Genomic DNA, 25,492 nt, shown 5'->3' on the forward strand with positions numbered 1-25,492 from the left:
TGCTCCTACTGTCTGGGTGCAGCTGACTATGACGCTCCCTAGTATTTCATTTTTTAAGGCTGAATAATATTCTACCGTGGTCATGTATCATGTTTTCTTTACCCATTTACTGATTAGTACTTTTTTATTTTGTCTCCATGTCTTGGCTACTGTAGCTGAGACTTTGGTGGACATAAAAATGCTGCTGGCTCTGATACAGTGATTTCACTTCCTTTGGATATTGGCTGCTCTGGTTTGGATATGTTTGTTCTGCACCAAAACTCATGCTGAACCTGGGTTCTAATGAAGACATGTTAAAAACTGTTGTGGACTTTCAGAGGTGAGTAGTTCATTAGGAGAGATGAAGTCTTTTTCTCTTGCACGTTCTCAATCTTGTAGGAGTGGACTGGTTGGGAATGTAAAGTGCTGCTGGTGTCTCCCTAGTCTCTTGATGTGGGATTCTCTTCCACATACACCCGCTTACCTTTCTTCCTTCACCAGAAGCTAAGCAAATGTCAGTGCCATATCCTGAGCTTCTAAACCATTCTCTTTAGAAATTACCCAGTCTAAGGTATTTTGTTATAGTGACAGAAAATTGACTGAGATTTAACAAAAACCTAGGAACGGGACTGTTGAATAATAAAGTGTTCTGTTCGGGTTTTTTATTTTTTTCTTTCTCTTTCTTTTTTCCTGAACATCCACATTATTTACCAAACTGACTGTGCCAATTTACATTCCAACCAATGCATACAGGGACTTGTTTTCTCTGCCTCCTCCCAACATTTATCTCTTTTTGGTAACCACTAACAGGTGTGAGGTAATGCCTCTTCGTGGTTTGGATTTGCATTTCCCTGAAGCAGATGATGCTAAGAACATTTTCACAAATTTCTTGTGTGTTTGTACGCCACTTTTGAAAACTATCATCTCCTCAGATCCTCTGCTCACATTTAAATCAGGTTGTTTGGGGATGATTTTGCCATTGAGCTGTATAATTCCCTTACAATTTTCTTCTTTCTCAGTGAAGAAACCATTGTTTCCACATTGCATACTCTTGGCACCTGAGTCAAAGTTTGGTTGTCTGCATGTGTGTGAACCTGTGTCTGAGATCTCAGCTGTGTCTCATTGGTCTATACGTCTGGTTTTATTCCAGCACTGTGTTGTTTGCCTTCTTTTGGGCTAGTTACTGGAAGTTTATTGTGTTACTTCTGTTTTGTGTTTCTCTGATCTTCCAGGTCCCATATAGCATTGTGTGTGATGTTTGTATGCCTGAAGAACAATTATTTTTTCCACTGGATTGATTATTTCCTTTGTTGTCCATGGGCTTTTTAGTCTGATAGAACCTTCTTTCTCTATTTTAATGATGTTCTAAAGCTCAGCACCCATATCGACATCAGGGAGTGTTTGATTATCTTCACTTCTTACAGTTTTTTTTTTTTTTGGTTTTTTTTTTTGTTTTTGTTTTTCGAGACAGGGTTTCTCTGTGTAGCTTTGCACCTTTCCTAGAACTCACTTGGTAGCCCAGGCTGGCCTTGAACTCACAGAGATCCACCTGGATCTGCCTCCCGAGTGCTGGGATTAAAGGCATGCGCCACCACCGCCCGGCACACTTCTTACAGTTTTATGATTTAAGATCTTAAGCTTGAGTGTTTAACCTATGTTAAGTCATTTTTGTATGTGAGCTGTGTAATGTAGGGGCCTGGCTTCACTCTTCTGCCTGTGGATATCCTGTTTCCCCACTGTCCCTGGCATCATTTATTGGGGAAACCCTATTTTCCTCACTGCATATTCTTGGCACTCTAGTAAAAATTCAGTTGACCATATGTGTATAAACTTGTATCTGAGCTCTCTGCTGTGTCTCATTGTCTATATGTCTTGTTTTATTCCAGTACCGTATTGTATGCATTCTTTTGGGATGGTTACTGGAAATTTTTTGTGTTCCTTTAGTGTTATGTTTCCTTGATTTTTTTTTAATGTTCATATAATCTTGGGTGTGATTTCTGCATACTCAAAGAAGCAATTATCTTTCCCAGATTCTACAAACTTAGTTTTCAAAGGAAACACACACACACACACACACACACACACACACACACACACACACACACACCAAAAATAAATAAATAAATAAACATTGAGAAACAAGCCAGGCATGATGGCTAATTCCTGTAATCCTAGCACTTGGGAGGAAGAGACTGGAGAATCAGGAGTCCACAGTTCTCCACAGCTACACAGTGAGTGCAAAGTCAGCTTGAGCTACATGAGACCCTGTGTCAAAAACAAAAGCAGAAGTTTTAAAGTGTGTGTAAGTATGAAGTCACAGTCTAGATGCGACATCGCCCTCTAGTTATAGGGAGGACAATGGTGGCTCCAGCTCCGGGTGATGTAATGGCCCTGGCCCTAGGGCAGAGGGACTGAAGAACTCTGGGCAGCTCCACCAGCTGAGATTGGAGTTGATGAAAACTGCAGTTTACCTGAGTGGAAGGAGCTTCTGGTGTCTCTGATAGGGAAGGGCTGCTCAGTGGAGGGCACCAGGGGCCTCCTGCTCTACTTTCCACTGATGGGGCCTCTGCAGCTGAATTTTTCTCTTCTGCATTGAGCTGTGATGATTGCTGGCAAGGATCAAACACATTCAATGCTCCCTATCTTTTTCTGTGTAGCCATCCTAGCTTTTGTACTCTGCTTCATAGCTGAGCTTATTATATTCTGGAACTCTCCAAGAACAATTGTTTTCAGGAGGAAGTTATTATTGTTTTGTGGGACGACTTGGATTATGACCCTTAGTCTGCCATCTTGTTCCAAAAATATTTTCAGAGTGAAAACATATTCAAGTTAAACTATATTAAGAGATTTTCTGTTTAATACTTCCAATGTGTTCTGATTTGTCTATGGCTGTTTTTAAGCATTCACATATTCTGTTAGAATATGATTTTATCATGAAAGAGTCATGTGAGAAAATCAGTCCAACTAAAAATATGAAAACTGTTATCCCCACTGCATAAGGTGATCAAGACATTCCTGTGATATTCATGTGGGATGATTCCTTGACCTCCCATGAGTACCAAAATCTTCAAAATGCCCCAGTCCCTTGACACAATAGAATAGAAGTGGCATATCACTTGTGCACATCTGTATGCACATCTCTAGATTGTTTATAATGCCTAGTTCAATATAAATACTATTTAAGTAAAGTGCTGGATTTTTTTCCTTTTTTTAACTTACTCTTCTCATATATTATATCCCAGTCACAGTTTTCCCTCCCTCAAATCCTCCCAGTCTCCCACTACCACCCCTCTTCCCCAGATCCATCCCTTCTCCATTTCCCTTCAGAAAAGAGCAGGCCTCCCAGGGATGGTTTTAGGTAATAATGATAAGGGGAAAAAAAAGTCTTGACATGTTCATTACAGACATAGTTTTTACTGTGTTTTCCAGTTGCTAACAACAACTTGGATCCAGAGACCCTACTACCACTGTGTGAAAATCAGTAATCCACAATAAAAAAGAGCAGTTCTTCTGAAATCATCTGGACCTGCAGTCTTATCACTATCACAGATCTTACATTGTTTTTCATGTATTTGTTTATCTACTAAATAAAATGTATGGACGTTTGTTTGTTGTGATTCAGGGGACTCATATGCACTCTAGTACTAAGGTGTATCCCTAGCACACAGCACATATGCATAAGTGTTGTTGTTTGTTTCTGCTATTTTGGGAGGCCTGCCACCCAAATAAATCACATATGAAGACTTCTTAATTGTGAATTCCCAGCCTTATCTTGGCTTGTTTCTTGTCAGCTTTTCTTAACTTATCCTGTCTACCTTTTGCCTCTGGGCTTTTCCCATTCTCTTACTTCTATAAATCTTACTCTTACTCCGTGGCTTGCTGTGTAGCTGGGTGACTGGCCCCTGATGTCCTCCCCCTTCTCTGGCTACTTCTTTCTTCTCTCCCAGATTTCTCCCTCTATATATTCTCTCTGCCTGTCAGCGCTGCCTATCCTTTCTCCTGCCAGTTCTTTATTAGAACATCAGGTGTTTTAGACAGGCACAGTAACACAGCTTCATAGAGTTAAACAAACGCAACATAAACAAAAGTAACACACCTTAAAATAATATTCTACAACATGTAAGCACTTTTATTTGCTGCCACAGAAGTCCTATAAAAGTAAGGGCATGAACAAGGTGTTTTCAAATACTTACTAGTTCTTTGAAGAAAATAAAAGAAGATTCCTGGAATTTGCTAAAGAGTGAACGTTGCTCCTTTGTACTTACAGGAGATAGGGAGAAAGTTAAGGGAAAGTTTGTCAAGACAATATATGTGAGCTGAGAGGCCCAGGGAGGCCCAGGGGAGCAGAGCTTGCACTGCACGAACATTCATTCTTGTAATATTATCTAGCTGTAACTGTATTCATCCTCCCTCACCATTACTTTAAACTTGATTCTAAGAAAGAAAACAAGCCAAGGCAGAATGCATAGCTTTTCTTTTCATTCTGATCACATGGATTATCAGAAGATCACCTCAAGTAGTAAAGCAGCCTTAAACCATCCCAATATAGGAATCCTAGATAGCAATATAGTGGCAGCTTCAACCCTTCTGAGACAGGCTGATGCTGAAGTTGAGAGGAAGCTACTGGGACCGGTACAAGAATCTGACTCTGTGCTTACCAGGCCTGGAAAACAATTAATATAGCCTTCTCCTTCCTGGGTTTCTTTCTGAGATCTGAAGATTCCCTACTGGACCTTTCTACACTTGGATATCCAGTTTCCCTGGCATAATTTATTGAGGAACCTATCATGACCCCATTGGGTATCCTTGGCTACATGGGAGGGGCCTGCCCACATCAATCATTAATCCAGAAAATGCAATCAGACTGTGTATTGCCTGTGCCTTAGTATATGTTCTTATTGCTGTGATAACCATGACCAAAAGCAACTTGGGGAGAAAATGGTTTTATTTGGCTTACAGGTTATACTCCATCACTGAGGGAAGTGAGGGCAAACTCAAGACTGAAGATGGAGGAGGGCTGCTCACTGGCTTGCTCTTCATGGCTTGGTCGGTCTGCTTTCTTGTACAACTCTGGACCACAACCGTTAATCAAGAAATCGCATGGCAGACTTGCCCGCAGGCCAATCTTCTGGGCTTGTTTTCTTAGTTGAGGTTCCCTCTTCCCTGATGATATAAGTTTTGTCAGCATGTTTTTTGACAAAAACTAACCAGCACCCCTTTTCTACATCCTTCTGATGGAATCAAGACCCCAAATCTGTTATGACTCCCAACTGAAGACATAACACAGCGTGTTTTGTTGATTTCATGATGGACACTCCTGATCCCCACAAGTTTTTGAGGTGAAAAGAAAGACTTCTTTGTCTTTCTCCACAAACCACAAGAGGAGAATCAACAGAGTTTCATCAAATATTTACTCTCCACAAAATCCTCTCTCCCTAACCATCTCAACATTCCACTTTTTTATCAAAAGACTTCAAAAGCATTGGAACAGGGTGTTTTGTTTCATTTTGTTTTGTTTTTGTTTTTTGTTTGTTTGTTTGTTTGTTGTACCTACTTTGAAAATATGGAAGACTAAACAGAGGAATTCTCATGTTGTTGAGGTTTTGCTCCCCATAGAAATATCAATTTCAGCAGCATGTAACTAAAAAGCAGCATCAAAAAATTTGTTAGTCCTGGAAGGAATTTGGATATTATTCTAGTATAATTGAAATTCATTTGAGGGTTTAAAATAAGGAATAATGCAATCAAGTTTATCTTCTTAAGTTCGTCCCCCAGACAACTGTATGAATAACAGATCTTAGGCAGATCTAGGGTGGAAGAAAACAGTTAGAGGGTACTACCCTGGACTGTACATGCAGATCAGAGCTTCTCCTCAGGTAGAAACCTGAGAGAAGGAAAGCAATAAGATGCTGGTGAATTATGAATGTAAACCTGATATAAGTTGTCTGATCAATAGGGGTAAGAAAAGGAGAAAAATTTAGCACCAATTCTAAAGTTTCAACTTTGTCATTGGAGAGACTTTCATGGAGTCCATTGCTGAGATGAGAAGGAATAGAAGAAGATGTCTGTGGGTGGAAATCTGTTTTGGTCCTGCAGCACTTGAGATGCCTGTTAGATATCTAAGTTGAGACATGAGCTAGACAATTGAAATGTAAGTCTGGACCTCAGTGAGTAGCAAAGGCTGGAGTAACAGGTTTGGAGTCTCAACACTTACATGGTATTTAAAGCTATTAAACTGGATGAGATCATCTGAGGGAAAATCTTGGTCGAGACTGTAAAGGGGGCTGGAGTAAGCATTACACCTTCAGCTTTTAGAGGTTGAAAGCTCAAGAATCCAACTAGTATTATAGAGGACTGAAACTAGTATTAAAGAGGTTCCTCCAAAAGATAGAGGAAACAGAAAGGTGGGGGTGTCAGCCCAGAATGAAAAACATGCCTAAAAGGTTCTATGCTAGATCCCCAAAGTGATCTGCACCCAGAGGTTCTAGGTCATGCTCTCTGGGATGATATCTCCAAAGAACATGTGACTAACATGTTCTAAGGTTTGAGCTGCTCTCAGCTTCTATGCTGGCTAATCTATGTCAACTTAACATACAAAGTAGAGTTATCTGAAAAGAGGGAACTTCAGTTAAAAAAATTCTACCGTAAGATCTGACCATAAGGCATTCTATTCTCTTAATTAGATTGATGGGTGGTGCCATCCTTGGGCTGGTGGTCCTGGGTTCTACAAGAAAGCAGGCTGAGACAGCCATGGAGAGCAAACCAGTAAGCAGCACGCCTCCATAGTCTCTGCATCAGCTCCTGCCTCCAGGTTCCTGCCCTGTTTGAGTTCCTGTCCTGACTTCCTTAGATAATGAACAGCAGTTTGGAAGTTTAAGCCAAATAAACTCTTTCCTCCCCGTTTGCCTTTTGGTCTCCGTGTTTCATTGCAACAATAGAAACCCTAACTAAGACAGCTTCCAAACCCAGTCAACCACAATAGAATAATCAGTGTTGTGAATAGCATCTGCCCAAAGCTTTGCCCGCTGACTGTTTCATCAGAAAAGGCCTGCTTATTATCCATCCATTCAACAAAATCAATCCATCACACGTCTGTCAGACAATAGACCAGGCGTGTTGGTATAATGACTGAGATAGTCTCTTGGGAGAGAAAAACAAGCAGACTGTAATAAATGATAAAGAATAATAACCACAAGTTTGTACTTGTGACTGCTATGCCTCCTCCTGTACTATCCAAAATGCTTTAAATATATTAATATTTTGATTTTCACAAAAACTCAGTGAGTTTCAAGAATGGTGATAAGTTGGTTCCAAAAACTCAAAATGAGTCACGGCTCTAAACGTGAGAACTCCAGCTATAAAGTTCATAAAAAGAAACCAGAAGAGTGTATCTTCATAATCTGGATAGAACAAAGCATTCTTGGCGATAATACCAGATTATAAATGTCTAAAGAGAAAAATAAATTGGAATTAATCAAAACTAAAAGTGTTTTTGCCATCATAACCTGAAAAACAACCACCTAGTGAGAGAAAAATATTTACAAGTCACAGATCCGAGAAGGAATTTGTAAAATTCCAAAACTCCAAAAATGTAAAGACCTTTTAAAATTCAGCAATAGAAAAAAAGAGTAATCATATCAGAGGTGGGAACTTGGGAGGAAGAGGAGGAGAGTAGATGAAGTGGAAAATCATAAAGGATGGAAGGATGAATGTGACCAGAATCCATCATACACATTTATCAAAGAGTACATTCATCAAAAGATTTGAATAGAAAATTCCCCACAGAAGAGACAGAAAACATCAATGAACACAGATGTCAGCAGTGGGTGCTTTCATTGCTACAAACGAGGCATTCATTAACTATAGTTCATGTGTGCTCATGTTTCTCAAGTCTAGACTTAGCAGTTAAACCTGCAATATCCCAAACTCTTCAAACCACCATGGGGCCACATTTGTAGGAATAGAAATCATTAACTTTTCAAAAAGATCACTGTGAAGTTGACTTTTTCAGTAGACACCCAAATCTCCCACCTCTGAACTCTCAGCATCCCACTTCACTTTCTGCCAACCCCTCCCCACTCCAGATGGATTCAAGGATGCCACTTATGGCCATACCACCCTAAAAACACCAGTTCTCAACAAGGATGCCATCGCAATTCCCCATCATCAGTCATGGATGAGCTATAACATAGGTTGCCCAGTGAGAGTGTTTTAAGCTAGGGTCAAGTGACCCTAGTCATTACAACTGAAAGGCAGAGGCATTTTGTTTGTTTGTTTGTTTGTTTGTTTGTTTGTTTGTTTTCTGATAGCTGAAAATAGAAAGCCAGAAAGTCCTTCTCAGTCTAGCCTGGAGTAAATCAAATGTCTGATAGTGTCTATAAAGGTCATGTGGCAAGGAACTGGTGGTTTCTAAATACTGAGTACAATTCCCTGACATGAAGTAGATATGAAGGCTTCATCTCACTTGGCAGTGGGCAGCCATCAAAGCAGAGACTCACAGTGTAACGAAGGGTGCTGAGAATAAGGGACTGTTGAGTTTTCAGCCCTAAATATGACATCTATTCCACCAGCTCCAAGGCCCAGGGGACATCATGGGAAGGGTAAGGAAAGCTGTAGAGCCAGAGACTGGGGAAGAATACCATAAAATGATGGCCTCAAAATATGGTATAGCCATTGTGATCATGAACACACACTAACTATGACCATATGCACAAGATGTGAAAACAGGGATGGGGTGGCTGCTAGTAGGGAGGGAGGAAGGAGTCAACAGGAATGGGAGGGTCATAAGAGAAGGTAATGAGTGAATATGATCACAATACATTATATACAAGTAAGAAACTATCAAAAATGTTAAACCAGTTTTAAAATGAGGTCTTTAATCTTGTAGCTGAGGAAATCAATTCTTAGTCATCAGTGACCCAGGAAGAGGACGTCAAGACTCAGATTAAAATCAAAATCAAGCCCAGGACAATGAGCAGTGTTTCTGGCCAGGCAGAACATAGAGTACTGGCCTACAGAAATATGAGCTAATATAGTTGGTGTTGTTAAAACCATGGAGCTTGACATCTATTTTGTAGCAATAGAGAATGAATTTAGTCTCTTAAGCAAGTTCTCTGAAGCCTGCAGTGCAGACCATTGACTAGCTTTAGGAATGAACAGAAAGAGCATATTACTTGCCTCTGTGTTATTATTTAAGATTTAAATAAGAATTTAAGGTAATTTTGCAAATACTTTTATCCAAATGCTTGGATAGGATATTGGCACCAGCATTTCTTGACTGAAAAATATCATCTTCATTTGAATTTTAACAACATTTATGAAATGTGTAAAATGATAATCAGTTAATCTCCATTATCACAGTTTATTCCTACAACATATAGTGGGCTAGGAATCAACACAATCATAGCTTTAAAAAATATGTTTGCCGGGCCGTGGTGGCCCACGCCTTTAATCCCAGCACTTGGGAGGCAGAGGCAGGCGGATCTCTGTGAGTTCGAGGCCAGCCTGGACTACCAAGTGAGTTCCAGGAAAGGTGCAAAGCTACACAGAGAAACCCTGTCTTGAAAAACCAAAAAACCAAAAAAAAAAAAAAACAACGTTCAAAAAATATACATGACTTCTTCAGGCTCACTAAAGGAAAATCTTCTAATTAGATTTGGATATTTTTTCTATTGTGTTCTTACACTCTGTCTGCTATGTCAAAGTCATCAAATCTACTTCACTGTATGTGTGATAGACAGAACAGAGAGATTATCACTGAAATGATACAAAACTCTGCAAAATAAAATAGTCATAATAAACATCTCCAAAGTGACAGCCAGCCAACTAACACAATGTCTGGGCCTGTCTGGGATAATAAAACATGTGTCTGTGGCAGTTTCAAATAATACATCTTGCCAAGCTACCTAAATACATGCTGCTTGGGACATGATGTTACAGGGCAGAAAAGCCCAGGCTGAGGATACTAGGAAGGATCAGCTCATGGTGCACTTTGTAGGTTCCAAACACTGAGCAAAAATGTAAAGGTCTTGCCTGAAATCTGTGCCTATTCAGACCTTTGGGGTCCATTGAAGGGTGGAATAGCACCATGATGGAGCAGTTCAAACACTTTACTGTGTTTATTTCATTCTAATTCCATTTATATGTTTGTGACGATGTAAAAATATAATTCTGTTAGTGACTGACTTAATCAAATATTTTTACTCCACAGCACTGTATGGGCACTTTTCTTGTGTTACAGCATACTTCCCTGTATTTGCTTGTCCTGAACTTTGCCATCTGTCAAAACAGATGATTTCTCTCGTGGAATGGAAAGAATTCTTTGCTTGTTATTCATTGCTTGATATTTTGTAGGCATCCCACTTATTTTTATATGTCAAACTCTCTTTTCATAGTCACAGAAAGGGATTTTTGAGGCTGTCACTGCAGACAAAAAGTCACAGCATATTGGAAGATAATATAAATGTATTTTCTTAACTTTGTAAAATTATGTTTACATGTCTGATATGTTGGAACTATATGCTTTTGTAGAACACACATAGCACAATTTAGAGTGAGAAGAAGCATCTAGAAAGGGTAGTGGGTGCTAACTGCAATAATCTCAAGGGATCTATAGAGATTTTTAATTTTCTCTGTAACACTCAATATTCCAAGTTTTCTGCAGTGATCATATTACCAAAAAAGGACATGGAAGTTTTTAAATTGCTAAACAATGTGTGATATTGGCATGACCTTCATGTGTCACCCCAAGTTCATGTTAAAGTTCATTATCAATATTATGGCATTGAGAAGTGGAAACTGAGGAACTTGTGAAGCCATGGGAACTGGATGAGTGTCCTCATAACAGGGTTTGAAGGGAACACGCTGCCTTCTGCCCTTCTGCCATTTTGTTGTTGTTTTGTTTTGTTTTGTTTTTGCTCTTAACACCTTCCACGTTATGAAGATGACATGAAGTAAAAGAGTCACCAATAGAATAAGCTCTCCCCAGATAAGGAACTCAGTCCTTTGATCTCACACTTCTCAACCTCTGGAGTGGCAGGAAAATAAATGTCTGTTGTTTATAAATTACTCAGTGTCGCACATTTTCTCAGAGTAGGAATGGAATAAGTCTGATGTATTTCACAAAGACTAAATGCCTCTGTCTACCTATTAGCCCAAACTTGTAAGGTCCTATGACAGGAAGAATGGATTAATCAAACATGTGGGAAGAGGGTAGAAGACTGGGTGGAGCAGGGCTGACCACCACCACTTTAAAAGAGTTGTATATTAATCTTTGGAAGACTTAATTGCTTTTGTGCTTCTGCCAATCCTCTATTTTGACTAATTGGCCAAACTGAACCTCTCAGAACATCTGCTCTGCCCCTCCCTACAGACACGTGTGCCCACCACCAGTCACCAGCACTGTTGTCTTACTACCCACCCACATCTGAGGACCACAACCTCCACTTCCCTCCGTGGCTATGGAATCTGAAGCACTGTGATGGGAATGTCTTTCTGAAAGTCATCACATAAGGAGAAGGAAGAATGACCACTTGAACTTGACTCTTGACTGCAAGCCAGTGTCACTCATACTCTCAGATCTGTCACTTGTGACATCTGGTTTACTTCTGCTCACCTCTGGGTTCATCTCTGAGCAACTATCATTCCCCTTTGCACATCTCTGCTTGTTTATAAGGGGGATCAGGAAGCCTGAGGAAGGCACTGGATATAGAAAACCCAAGTGGCTGGCTCTCCTTTGTGTTTTAGGAATGAGAGATGAGGAAGACATCTGGCTGTGACCAATGACCCTAACTCCTCTATTATGAATTCTTTGGTCCTAACCCCACAGGATCCCCTAAGTTCATAGAAGCCATTCCCAAATATTAAATCAAAACTAAAGTGAGGAAACTTCTTGGTAGTTTGGCAACTTTACTTCTCAGGGTTGGGCCATGACTGGTTGTTTTGCTGCCAGGGTGATCAGGAAAACACAGAGGAGAAATAAGGGGACTCCTTGAAGGATGACAGCATCAAAAACAAAGACAAAGCAATAGGGACTAACAGTGTGGGTCCAAAACAGTGGCCCCAGGGCTGACCCAGGCTGGATGGAAGGTGCCAGGAGCGGTGTTTTCATTGGGAAACCAGTGGACTTTCCAAATTCTACGCTTCACAGAAGACTTTAAACAAAAGCTGGAGTCCAGTGTTGAAAAGAAGCAAACAAATGTGAATAGGGAAGTAAGGAAAAGATCACAAGGTTTCTTTCAGTTTCACCCAAGAATGATGAATACTATCAATGTCAGGACAGGGACCATTTGCCCCAAAGTCAGTCACTTTAGGGCTCTTTTGATGTGAGAAAGTCAGAGCTAGCCATAGGCGCTCTCCAGGGGAAAGCAGGGCTCAGGAGCATGTGTGAGGCACACAGTACCTCGGGAACTTTCCAGAATCTTGAAGTGGTGCTCCAAAAAGCAGCATCCAAGCTGCTCCTCACATGTGAAGGACTTTGTATTCATTACGTGCTGGGTGCTCTGCAATGTCTCCCCTCTTTCCTGCTTCAGTTTAAAAATTTGCTAAAACCTTATATCACACACACACACACACACACACACACACACACACACACACATCTTATTAATGCCTATACCTACAAATACTTCAATTAACTGTGATGCTTGATCCTTCTTTACAAAGTATGTGTTACCATTCAATTTCTCATTCTCACAGGATTTGCACAAAGAATGTTTGCTGAATATAGTGTAAAATCTGACTCATGTGAACACACGCTGCAACTACAGACATGGCTCTGGGTCTTACAATAACATGTCATTCTCCAATGACCAAACACGGTTTCCTTCAACTCCCACATAACGGCACAAAAGAATACCTGTCCGACGACCGAGGGGTAGCTGCTTTTCCTTTTTGAGATGATCTTCATTTGTGAGCATATCTTTCGAAGCAGATGCTTTCAGTATTTAGTAATCTAAGGAAACTGGATTGGTAAATCCTCTGATAAATGTTATGATAGCAAAAGCGGAAATGCTCTCATCTTGCTGGGTGATATCCACATTTCCATCTTCTTGATTTTCCTCATATACTGCTGAGGGATCTGCACATGTGACTCAAATGCAAAGATGTTTTTCTTTGGAGATTGAGACTGGAGGATCAGGAGTTGAAGGCCACCCTGGGCACCATAGCAAGACTCTGTCTGACAAAGAAAAATACAAGGAGGCAATGGGATGGTTCAGCAGGTAAAGACAACTTGATGACCTGAGTTTGATCCCTGGGACCCAGAAGGTGGGAGAACAAAAGTGACTCTTGAAAATTGTCCTCTTACCTCCACACATCCACCCTTGTGGCCTCCATATTATATATATGTGTGTGTGTATATATAATATATATTACATATATAATAAATGAATAGTAAAGTTTAAATAAATAATAAAGTGGAAGACTATTTTAAAAACATGAGAAGAAGAATAACTAAGTCATAGTGATTGCCTGTAATACCAGCACTCAGGAAGTAAAGACAGGCAGAGCCCAAGTGTGAGGCCAGCATGAGTTGCATATTGACAAAAAGTCAAATATATGTTACACAGTCTTTTCTGTTGAGGCACTGAAATCTAGTCTCAGTTTCAAAGGTTGAGGATGACTTTTAAGAACAGTTATAACAATAACAATAATAGATTAACAAAACTCAGTGGCCATAAAGGAATGTTACTATTTACCTACATACAAGACCCTGGGTCTAACTTGAGAAAGTCAGCTCTTCCCCCAGTTTCTTGTAGATTCCTTAAATGTACTACAGAGTGGTTAGGAAGCCAGATTTCTTCTAACTATAAATCTTGAGACTACCTATTTGTCTTCCCCCTTTGAAACTTCCCACCACTAGGGACAGTACAGTCATGCATTGCTTAACAACAGAGATATTTTCTGAGAAATGAGTCACTCGGCAGTTTCACCCGGCATGCACCTCCCAGAGCACACTCACCCAAACCTGCATGGTCACTCCCCAGAGCCTCCTGATGCAATCAGGAAATGTGGCAAATGAAGATGTGTAAGGCTGTTGCTGGCAGAATGTGCATATTACCTTCCTGTGAGGTTTCAGTTTACACACAGTAGTACACTTTAAATTAACAGTAAAACATAAAGCATGGTAAATACATAAAGTGGTAGCATAGTCATTAATTTTCATTATCAAGTATTGCATATCTATGGAATTATGCTGTACTTCTATATGACTAGCAGTACACCAGATGTGTTTATATCACCATCCCCACAAACACATGAGTAATTCTTTGAGTTACAATGTCTCTATGAACTTTTTAGTTTCATTATACTGTGAGACCTCCATCACACTTGTAGTCCACGGTTGATGAGACTGCCATGATGCAGCACATAATGTGGTCTTTCTGCATTAGGATTGGAAGGAACCTGCCTTCAGTGGAGACCCAAGTCAATAAGGCCCCAAGAGTTTGTCAGCAGAGCAGATAACCATTATCCTCAAATTTTAGTTCCAATTCCTTTATCCCCAGAGATAGAAAGCTATCTCTCCTTCATTTGAGGAGGCAAGATGCCTCAGTAGGTAGAGTACTTGCCATGCAAGTGTGAGGACCAGAGTTCAAATCCCTGCAATGGCATAAATGTCAAGCAGGTGTGGCCCTTCCTGCAATCCTACCACTGGAGAATTGGAGATAGGGGATCCTCAGAGCAAACTGGACACTTAAACTACATGAATTGGTGATCTCTGTATTCCAGAGATCTTGAGATCTCTGCCTCAATATAAGGTGGACAGTGATCAAGAAAGACACTAAACATCAGTCTCTGGCCTCCACTTGGACATGTAAATATGTGTCACACATGACAACATGCACACATACACACACACACACACACACACACACACACACCTTTTGTTCTGATACAAAAGGTACAATAGTCTATTGACACAGGAGTAATTTTGCATTTTTAAAACCATCACTATATGCAAAACAGTGATTAATAATACCATGCCAATATTCTATCTTAACTAGCTTATTCAATCACTTCTATAATCATTTCATTCACATGACGAGAAATAAAAATTAAAATACTCAGAAATAACTGGCTACCCACCACAGTCCTTGCATCCTCAGCCTTGATCCCATCATTTTCAAACAGAGTAAGTCTTATTTATAGTTGAAAGTTGTGTCAGTTAGTTCAGCTTACTGAAGCTCAAAATACATCCAGGCCACTCACTGCTAAAACCCACTGTCAAATCTTTTATCTGTAACTAAGGCCAGTCATCCAGACCATTAAAACTTTGCTTCATTGCAAGTCGTGTGACAGAAGCCAACCCTGGGAGAAGTAGCAGAAGGCACATCCTGCTTGCTCTCTGCCTCATGCTTCTGATCTGACTTCAAAGGCTCAGCTCCCTTCCCAGCTCTCCTCCCTCTTGGGGGACGTTCATATGGCTCTCTACATCTGCAGAATGCCCATTTTTCACCTGAGTGATTCCTACAAAGAGGAGCCAGGGAGGCAAACCGTTAGCATTTGGGCAAAAACACTATGGTGACATTGGTCAAGCCGGATAAATTATTGTAAGAAATGGATGGAAATTCTCCAAGATGTGATATCTGAACAAACAAAATTGCAGCAACGTATTGTAAATAGATCATGCTAAGCAATGGCTGTGCCTAAATAATTTCCATTTTAGAATTCTCTGAGTACTACTGTTAGAACTTGACTTATGGTCACTTTAGTTCTTCATGGTCTTGCATTCCTCCAACTAGTTCATGTATACAGGAAGAAAAAAAAACTTTCCATACAGCATGAAAAGTTTCTTGAATGTTCATACCCTGCTTCCACATGCCCATCACTCAGTAGACAGATGTATGTCTAGATCTTCCGATATAGATATTGGATAAATTCTTTTTAAATTAATTTGACTGGGATTTTTTGTTTTTATAAAGAGTCTCACATATCTCATCCTTGCCTCAAACTTACTGTAAAGCCCAGGATAATCTTGAACTTCTGGACCTCTACACACACCTCCTGAGAGCGAGAGTTACAGACACATACCACCATGCCACTTATGCAGTATTAAGGACTGAGCACACGCAGAAGTACTTTATCAGCCAAACTATTTCCCAAGCCCCAATAAATTCTTGTTAAAAAGTGAGAGGAGCCAGGCAGTGGTGGCAAATGCCTTTAATCCTAGTTCTTGGGAGGCAGATCTCTGTGAGTTCCAGAACTAGTCTACAAAAGGAGTTTCAGGGCAGCCAGGACTGTAGCACAGAGAAAGCCTGTCTCAAACTGCATGCATCACCTCTCCCATCAATGCCTGGGGCACATGGGAGAGCTTACCTGTGATCATAAAAGCAGGAGAGCTGTCCCTGACCCCCACCAGCTGCAACATTCAGGAGGGCAGGCCCCGCACAATAGACCCAACCATGTTAGCGGAGGTGTGGGTGAGCCAGCCCTGAAATTGTGAGAATGGACAGCTGTCCTTATTACCCATCTGCCTTGTGGCGGCATGGGCAGAGGAGATTTGCCCTCCCCATCAATGCCTGAGGCAAGTGGGAGAGCTGGCCCTGTGGTCATAAGTGAGGGAGATCCATCTCTGACCCCCCTACCAACCACAACATTCAGGAGAGCAGGCCCTGCACCTTGCCAGGGCAGCACAATAGAGACAACCCTGAAGGAATGTGTGAGCCAGCCCCAAAATTGTTAGCATGGGAGAGCTGTCCCCATTACCTACCTGTCCCGTTGTGGTATGGATGGGGGAGAGATACCTTGCCCCACCCCCACCCCCCCACACACCCATCAACCCCTGGGACAGGTGGAAGAGCTGGCTTTGGGGTATAAAGAACAGGAGAGCTGTCCCTGGCCCCCAGCTGCAACATGCAGGAGAGCAGGCCCTGTGCCTCACCAGAGTGGCACAATAAAGCCAGCCCTGTTAGTTCAGATGTGGGTGAGCCAGCCCCAAAGATATGAGCATGTGAGAGCTGCCCCATTTCTCATCTGCCTTGTGGTGGCATGGGCAAGGGAAAGAAACCCTTCCCCTCCACCCCGTCTTCTGCCCACCAATGCCTGGGACAGGGGGGACAGCTGACTCTGTGGTCATAAGAGTGGGAGAACTATCCCTGATGTCCACCAGCCGAAACACCCTGCACCCCACCAGGCCTGCACAACAGAGCCAACCCTGTTAGAGGAGATGTGGGTGAGCCAGCCCCCAAATCGTGAGCATGGGGCAGCTGGCCCTATTTCCCATGTGGTGGACCAATCCTACAGCCTGCCACAACACTTACCCATCTATGATCTGCTGGAGCGTGTGAAGGGACCTGACCTGCAGACCCAAAGCTTCAGAATCTCCATAAGGCAGGGCACCAGCAAGATACTCAGAAAGAGTCCTAGTTAGAGCCCAGCATCAAGTGTGCAGTGGAGACCAGGGGCCTTGAACGAGACCAATGACTCTTGGCAATAGATACTTGCAAGGAGAGATGTGCAATCCAAGGGGTATATGGTATGACTTGTTGGATTGCACTGCAGCTTTCATGATGAGATTTTTAATTCCTTCCCTTTTTTAAAATTTTTTTTCATATTATTTTCTTCATTTTTTTCTCTTGAATTTTGTCTTATTTGGGGAGGAATGCAGGGGCAGAGAGCAGATGAAAAGGGATAGGGGATGAATGGGATCAAGATACATGATGTGAAAAACACATAAAATAAGTAAATTTTATTTTAAAAAAGTGAAAGAAATGTAATGATCATCCCTGTAGGTGTTGTATCAAGAAACTACCAAAAGTTACTCACATTTCTGAATATATTAGATATTATCAGCTGATGATCCAGCTTCCAGTGGTCATTCTCACTGACATAGAAAGAAAATTTTGTGGGAATAAAATTATTCTCATTTATTTTAATATTTATACATGTATTCAAATAATATGTATTAAGTGCCAGTAGGGGACAAGACAGGCACAAATCTCTGTCCTTTTGGAGCTTGTATTACAGTGAAAGAATTAAACTGTAGACAACAAAAATAAATACATTAGATATTGATAATTGTAGAAAAAAGTAGGATAGGCAGTATGAAAGTCTGCAGTTTCGATAGGGTGACCATGGAAATGCCTGGAAGAAGTGAAGGAGTGAGCCAGGACACTAGAGACCATCCCAATCACCAAGAGCAAGAACCTGAGAAACATGCCTGAAGTGCTCAAGGAACATCAAGGAAGCCAAACAGGCAAGAGAAGTGTGAGAAGGATTTGGGTTCGGTATGATCAAGACATTGCATGCATGCATGAAACTGCCAAAGAAAAAATTAAAACTATTCTTTTACAAAGCTGAGAAGAAGAGTCAGTACAAGCAGATGACTTCAGATTTGAAGCATTTCCTTTCACCCTCAGACTTGAGTTTTACTCTCAGGTGGAAAGCAAACAGTTATGAAAGAGTTGCAACATGATACAATTTGTATTTTTAATGGATCCTACTGACTGTTGTGTTGAAAACAGACTAAAGGCAAAAGGACAGTAGAAGCTGCAGAACCAGTTTGGAGGCAATTGTAATAATACAATCATATGATAACAGCGGTTTGCACCAGACCGTAGCCATGGAGGTGATGATAAACAGCAGAATTACAGATTCTCCTGGAAGGTAGACAACTGTAACTCTATCCCTAATGTTTTCAAACCTTTGTGCCACAATCTGACTTTCAATAGATGAAAGGAGCGTCTTTGCTTCCTATGAACCCACAACCCAGAAGCATGTCATCTACAAATGGTTTAGCTCCATGTTAAACAATGTGGCACCCCAAGTGCTGGGTGATTAGACATTGAGTGCAAAGATTTTGACCAAAGCAACTGGAAGATAAAGATGTCACATACTGACGTAAAGCCAACAAACAGAAAACAGTGAAATAATCATGTTAGGGTGATATTCACAGGATATCAAGAGTTCGATTTTGATATAGGCTTGAAATAGTCATGTGGATATATAAAGAAGGGATATGCATGTGTAGATCAAAGAGCTCGATTTTGATATAGGCTTGAAATAGTCATGTGGATATATAAAGAAGGGATATGCATGTGTAGATCAGAGAGACATTCCTCATGTAAACTAGACTACTCCATTCCATTTTTTCAGACACAAAGCCTGAGGTGGAGACATTTCAACAACTGATATTTGAAAGAGTTACTTTCAGTTGAAACCCACAGGGAAAGTATGAGACATAGGAGAGGGCGATGGAAAATGCTCAACAATATGCAAGGTGATTACATAGTCAACATCCATTCTCTTTGATACTGTTTGCTACAAGCTGAACCACAAAGCTTGTCTCACCCAACTATATGGAAACTGTACTGTTATCATCCTACATCAGTCATTACCACAGACCCTCACAAGGCAGTTTATGGGAAAATCTCCTAGAAAACTCCTTCAGGTAAAGCAGCTCCCACAAATCAAAAGCCCAACAGTACAGTGATGGTAGTGATGAGTACATCAACTTATGTAGAGAGTTGGGAAAGGAAAAGGATGCTTGAAGGGGAACCTACCCCTTACACCAATCAGTTTTTCCTGACACAATGGGTTCACTCCACCTCCTCATAGCTTCCCCATAAGTCTGGTTGGCTGGAATTTCTGGAGAAACTTGCAAAGAGTTTTAATGAAGCCAACCATGGGCATCTTCTATTCTGAAGTTGGATGTATAACCAAAACTAGTATAAACGGTTCTCAGATCTTCATCTCTTAGTGGTCCAAGTCTTTATTTCTAGTGTCTTATAAGCATGTCAATTGTTCTTGCCCATGTACAATAGATACAGCTTCAAAAGTCCTAAGAGATAACTCAATGGTCCCAAGAATGTGGCACATATTCCTCATAGCTCCTTTTCCACATGATAATCCTGGTCAACTATTCATATCAAAGGGAAACTTCTTTGCTACCTGGTCCTCTGGGACCAGGAATATAAAATAACTAGGTGGAAGCCATAGAATTTTTAGGACTCTTCTTGTGTCACTTTTTGGTAATGCTCTTGAGCCTAGGAAGCAAGACCTATGTTACCACAATCTAATTCTATGTGGATGGGAAGTGTAGCTTCTCAGCATGAGTCTCTTGGGAATATGGTAAGGAAATAATTCTCAGAAACTTCCTGAACCCGAGTATTTTATTTGTTAATGATAGTTTTCAAATCAATGGCCATTGCTTCAGGGTACATTCCCCATTTTAAGGGAAGCAGCCTATGCACCCTCCCCCCAGAGTCACCTCAAAGCCAGCACATCTGCTGCTTATGCAGGTCCAGGTCATTCTTGTGCTCTCGGGCAGACAGATCCCAGATGCCAAGGCTGTGACTCTAACTGTGCTAGAGAATGTGAAAAAAAGAAAACAATCAGTGTAGGGCTTGGAAAGTCCAACACAAGATCCTGATAAAGGGCCAGAAAGCTTCTATGTCTGTAGTAATAGTAATAATAATAATAATAATAATAATAATAATAATAATAATAATAATCTCTTTCACATGTAATTGTAAGTCTGAAATTTCTGACAAACAAACAGAAGTCCACACAATGAGTGACTGAGTTGTAGTGAAATGTTAACTCTCTGAAAAACTCAGGACACCAATCTGGGACAGCCGGACCCAGAAAACTGAGATGAAGACACATGGGTATATTCCAATAAACGCAGCAGTATGGACTCCTAAGTTCTGCCAGGTCTTCCTAAGCAATAGAGGCCGCTCTTCCTGCCAATGCTGGAAGACAGACCATACTTTCTCTGCAGATCCTGCAATGGACTCCTTACAAAGAGCTGACAGGCCTGCTCACAACCAGGCTCCACCCCTCTTCCCTGCTGATTCCAGTCACAGCAGGTCCAAGAGGGTGAGGTACAAACTGTAATCCAGGAAGAGGCGTGTTCCACACCAAACTCTCAAGGAGGATTGCTGAATCAAAGGGTGCAATTTTATATTGCCAAATTACCCTCCGTATGTATTGTACCAATTTATACTTCCATCAGCAACATACAGAGAACAATGCTTCCTTGACAACTTAGCAACAGAACGTTTGGTGAATGTTTCCAAAGTTTGGCAAATGAGTACTTTTTAAGTGATAGGACTGCAGGCTTTTTAAATTATTTCTCCAATTATAAATTATATTTAAATATTTTTCTTGTGTTTCTTTCTCTTTCTGTGAATTTCATGTTCAGATTCTTAAGGGTTATTTTTTTCTTATTTTTGTTCATTTTCCTTTTATTTCTAGGAGCTGTTTGTGTATTGAAGATTAAAGCTTTTTTATAATACAGATGGGAGAGATTCTCCCAACTTGATGTTTTGCCATACAGATATTTTAACTGTAATGAACCAATCATTTCTTTTGTAGATTTAAGAGACTTTCCACACTCCAAGTTTTGCAAAGATGTTTATGCTCTCATTTTCATCTAGCAATCATGTGTAATTTCTGACATTAAAATCTCTGATATTTTTGGAGTTTATCCTGGTTGTGGTTTAAGATGCAGCCACTTGTTTTTTGTTTTTGTTTTTGTTTTCCAGGTAACTATCTTGTTTTCTAAATATCAGGACTGAATTTTCCTCTGATTTGAAATTGTAGTTTCAGCTACACTGAATTTATACAAAATTATAGATAGATAGATGACAGAGAGAGAGAGAGAGAGAGAGAGAGAGAGAGAGAGAGAGAGAGAGAGAGAGAGATTGCTGTTGTCCTGAACTGTCTAGTCTATGGGTTTATATTGATGCATATTTTTTAAATTATGTGGCCACACTATATTTTAAGTTAGGAGAGAGACTGTTTCATTTCACTGTCTTCTTCTAGGCATCATTCAGCTTCATAATAATCTTTGACTTTGTCCATATTTCTTATATAGATTTAATTTGATATTTCTGTAATCTTATGTTAAATGGACCATTTACTGAGGACAATTGGCATACTTACAGTGTCAAATATTCTTAAGGAAGCACAGAACATAGGATTTCCTTAGTTCATGTTTTTATTCAGTGTTTTATGTTTTCTTTCATATAGGTCTTATACATTTCATGTAAGTTTTGTTTCTAGGTATTTGTTCTTACTGCAAAAACAATCCTTTCTTGCATTGTGTATTCTAGCTGGTAACTATTTGTACACCAGAACTTATTTCTGTATATTTACTTTGTACCTCAATGTAGCACGAATTTTTAGAAGGTCTTATTAATGAAAACAAACCCAGGACCAGGTATTGGGGTGAATGCTAGAAGATCAGAAAAGCAGACAAGCCACAGCCACCTCACCTTGCCAGTTCCTCAGCTGATCCTGTTTCCTCAGACTGGAAGCCTGAGTCTTTATCCAAATGGATCGCAGCTGAACTGCTTCTCAAAAGCCTTACAGCTTAACCAACTCTAGTTCCTGGTTCTCACGCCTTATATAACTTTCTGCTTTCTGCCATCACTTCCTGGGATTAAAGGCTCTTGTTACCACGTGTTGCTGTTTCCAGTGTGTCCTTGAACTCACAGAGATCCAGGCGGATCTCTACCTCTGGAATGCCAGGATTAAAGGCGTGTGTGCCACCATTTTCTGGCCTCTGTATCTAGTGGCTGCTCTGTTGTCTGACCCCAGATAAGTTTATTAGAGTGTACAATATTTTGGGGAACACAATATCACCACACCTCAACACCTTACCACATTTTTTTTTCTCTATGGTAGTTTTTGTCTTATCCAGGGGAGGAGAGAGATGGGTGGGATCAGGAGGCATGATGTGAAAGACACAAAGAATAAATAAAAAGAAAGTTAAAAGAACACAAAAGCACTGAGATAGACACTCATTAAGTCTGTCTGTTTCTGCTACTGGAATGGACTGCACAAAAAGCATTTACTGACTTGGGATTCTGGGGTGCTGGATCACATGACAATGACCATTAGTGGAAAAGAATGAGAGAAGATAAATTCTGCTACACAAATAGTTTTTAGTACCTCTCCCTTCCTCTCTCCCTTCCCCATCTCCAGTAAATAAAGCTACCTTGTTTTATAATTTTGTAACATTAAAAAAATGTTTTCCCTTACCTTTCTGTTACCTAAAACCTAATTGCTTTCTCTAACTTAGGAATTTTCACTAAAATGCAAACAGTGGTAGTCATGGTCATTCTTAATTTTTTTTTTAACTTTGTAAGACTGATTCTAGATTCAAAAAACATGCTGTGAGTTTTCAGATAATACAAAAATGTCATATTACAAAATGTATTATGAGTGTTTATCAAAAATTAGTATTAAAACTTTTTCAATGGTGTTCCAGAATATTTAGAGATGATCACACAAATTTTCTTAGGATTTATTAATATAGTAAGCTGTAGTGATGACTGTCCTGAAATTATTTTCATTGTTAGTCTTTGGCTTAAGAAAGCAAAGTTTTTCTATGTAAGGTAATTGAAGGATATATGCAGACCTTACAACAACATCAAAGAGATAAGGAATGTACAGAAATATTTTTTTAATTATTCATTTCTTTCTTTGTTTATTAGTTTATTGGTTTGTTATTTTCAAACAGTAACTCACTCTAGCCCAGGCTGACCTAGAACTCACTCTGTAGCCTAGGCTGGCCTTGAGCTAATAGTAATCCTGCTGCCTCAACCTCCTGAGTACTAGGATTACAAGCCCCATTAGGCTCCTTAAAATTTAGAGATAGTATTTTACAGAATAAAATATAGGGAACAAATTAAATCATTTATAAAAAATAAACAGAGCTTTAAAAATTTAGACAACATTTATATTAAATATCATCTACTTGGAAATTACAATGAAATGACTTCAATTTTTTCTTCCAGGTTGGAATGTTAACGTGCTGGTGCATAGCTAAATGGTCCTTCCCCCATGGCTTACAATGCTTTGTCTACCATACATGGTTTTTCACTTATGTACTGACGGGTAGCGATGATCGTTCTTACACCACACTGCTAGATCTTCGTTTTGCTTTGTTTTTCCAGTGCTGAAAAACTGAACTCAAGGCCTTGTGCCTAGCAGGCAAGCATTCTGGCTCTGATCCACATCCCAGCCCACACTGTTTCAAGTACGATAGCAGTCCATAATTCCATTTCCACTACTTACTAGCCAAAACCTCGATAAACCTAGCTTGCAATTTCCATTTTACTACGGTATTTAAAAGTCAAGCATGTAGGGGTTGGAGAGATGGCTCAGTGGTTTAGAGCATTTGTTGTTCTTGAAGGGGACCTGGGTTCAATTCCCAATCACTACATGATAGCTTACAACCATCTATAACTCCAATTCCAGGGGAGCTGATGCCTTCTTCTGGCCTTGACATATATTCAGGCAAAACATTCATATAAATAAATAAATGTCAAGCATCTAAAAGATTTCAGTAATATAAGCCTCGTTCCTTATACAAACTAAATAATATATGAGCATTACTAATATCACCAATGTAATATATGCAAAACTTGGTCTGTGAATAAAGGCTGATGATAATAACAAATTATCATTAGGTATTCTTAAATGCAGCAAACTTTGCTTGTGTCTTTTCCTGTGTGCTCAAGCTCCAAATGACCTTGTACCCGTGTGTAGATCACTCAGATTGTAGGCTTCTCTCAGCTAATGATGTGAAAACTGAAAGGAACAAAGCAAAGCTTATATAGGGTGCTTTGGAGAGGAAGACTGGGTCGGTAACAATGCAAGAACTGGCTTCTTGTGTAGATGTGATATGAAGTACCTGATGGCCAATGATGCACAGTTGCTTAGCCACATGCTAATGTATAAAAAGAAGGATGGAAAGACATCACAAAATGGTATGTGCACTCTTACCTCTACATTCATTACTCCTCCATAGTAAATACCTCAAATAGGAAATTAAACTAAGGAAGCCACTGACTTAATGAAAAGGTTACAGCCTAAACCTAATCACTGAGTCACTGGCAGCTCACACATAAGTGTGCAAGAAAACGTATATGTGTCATAGTTGGTTTTCAGGTGCAATGGTCTGTCTGAGGCAGCAAGTGCTTATATACACTGCAGAGAATGCACAGAAGAGCATGAATCACCCAGTCCTTTAAAAGCTAATATCTCCTAGGAAGTACACAGCATACAAATAACTGCATCACAAGGTAGAATTCAGGTCACAACTGGAAAATACCAACTTACATATCCTCAAAAGTGGGAAAGATCAAAGCTTGGGGAGCATTCAAAAAGGTTTCAATGGGGCAGTAGCATATGGGCCAACCTTTAAAAGTAAAAGAAAAAAAGGCAAAATGTTGAATAGGATTCTGACAGGTACAGCTAATAGGGAAACATTTCCCAGTGTCAGGGAGGCAGCTGCAGGCTCACTCATCACAATGACAATCCACTGAAACATAGGATTCTCCTAGAAGCCGTTACCAGATTGTAGGGATATTTGAATGCCAAGCTTTGTCTGATAGGCACAAAGACATGCTTAGGTATTCTTGAAATAGATCAGAGTTATGCCTTCCAGAGATTAGTATGGTAATGGTAGGCATCTTAGTTCAGTAGTGTTGCAATAATAAAATGCCTGAGGCTAGGTTGCTTGCTTTCATAACTGATATTTTATTGATTATGTTAAGATACA

General features: G+C 40.1%; 1 long non-coding RNA gene across 2 annotated transcripts in view; it reads right to left on the minus strand.

The window, feature by feature from the left end:
* Positions 1-9,573: 9,573 nt before the first annotated feature.
* The window catches only part of LOC121828287 (uncharacterized), a 54,022-nt gene continuing 38,103 nt past the window's right edge, over positions 9,574-25,492 (minus strand). Inside the window, exons 2-4 of one of the 2 annotated variants that reach the window (XR_006070771.2) lie at positions 20,186-20,282; positions 13,940-15,444; positions 9,574-13,156 (exon numbers count right to left, since the gene is read on the minus strand). This is a non-coding gene — a long non-coding RNA (uncharacterized LOC121828287). Of the gene's footprint in view, positions 13,157-13,939; positions 15,445-19,147; positions 20,283-25,492 lie in introns of those variants that run through there. The other variant, XR_013049735.1, reaches the window with a different exon arrangement.

Source organism: Peromyscus maniculatus, chromosome 3 (genome assembly GCF_049852395.1).
Source record: "Peromyscus maniculatus bairdii isolate BWxNUB_F1_BW_parent chromosome 3, HU_Pman_BW_mat_3.1, whole genome shotgun sequence".
NCBI classification, from domain to species: Eukaryota; Metazoa; Chordata; class Mammalia; order Rodentia; family Cricetidae; genus Peromyscus; species Peromyscus maniculatus.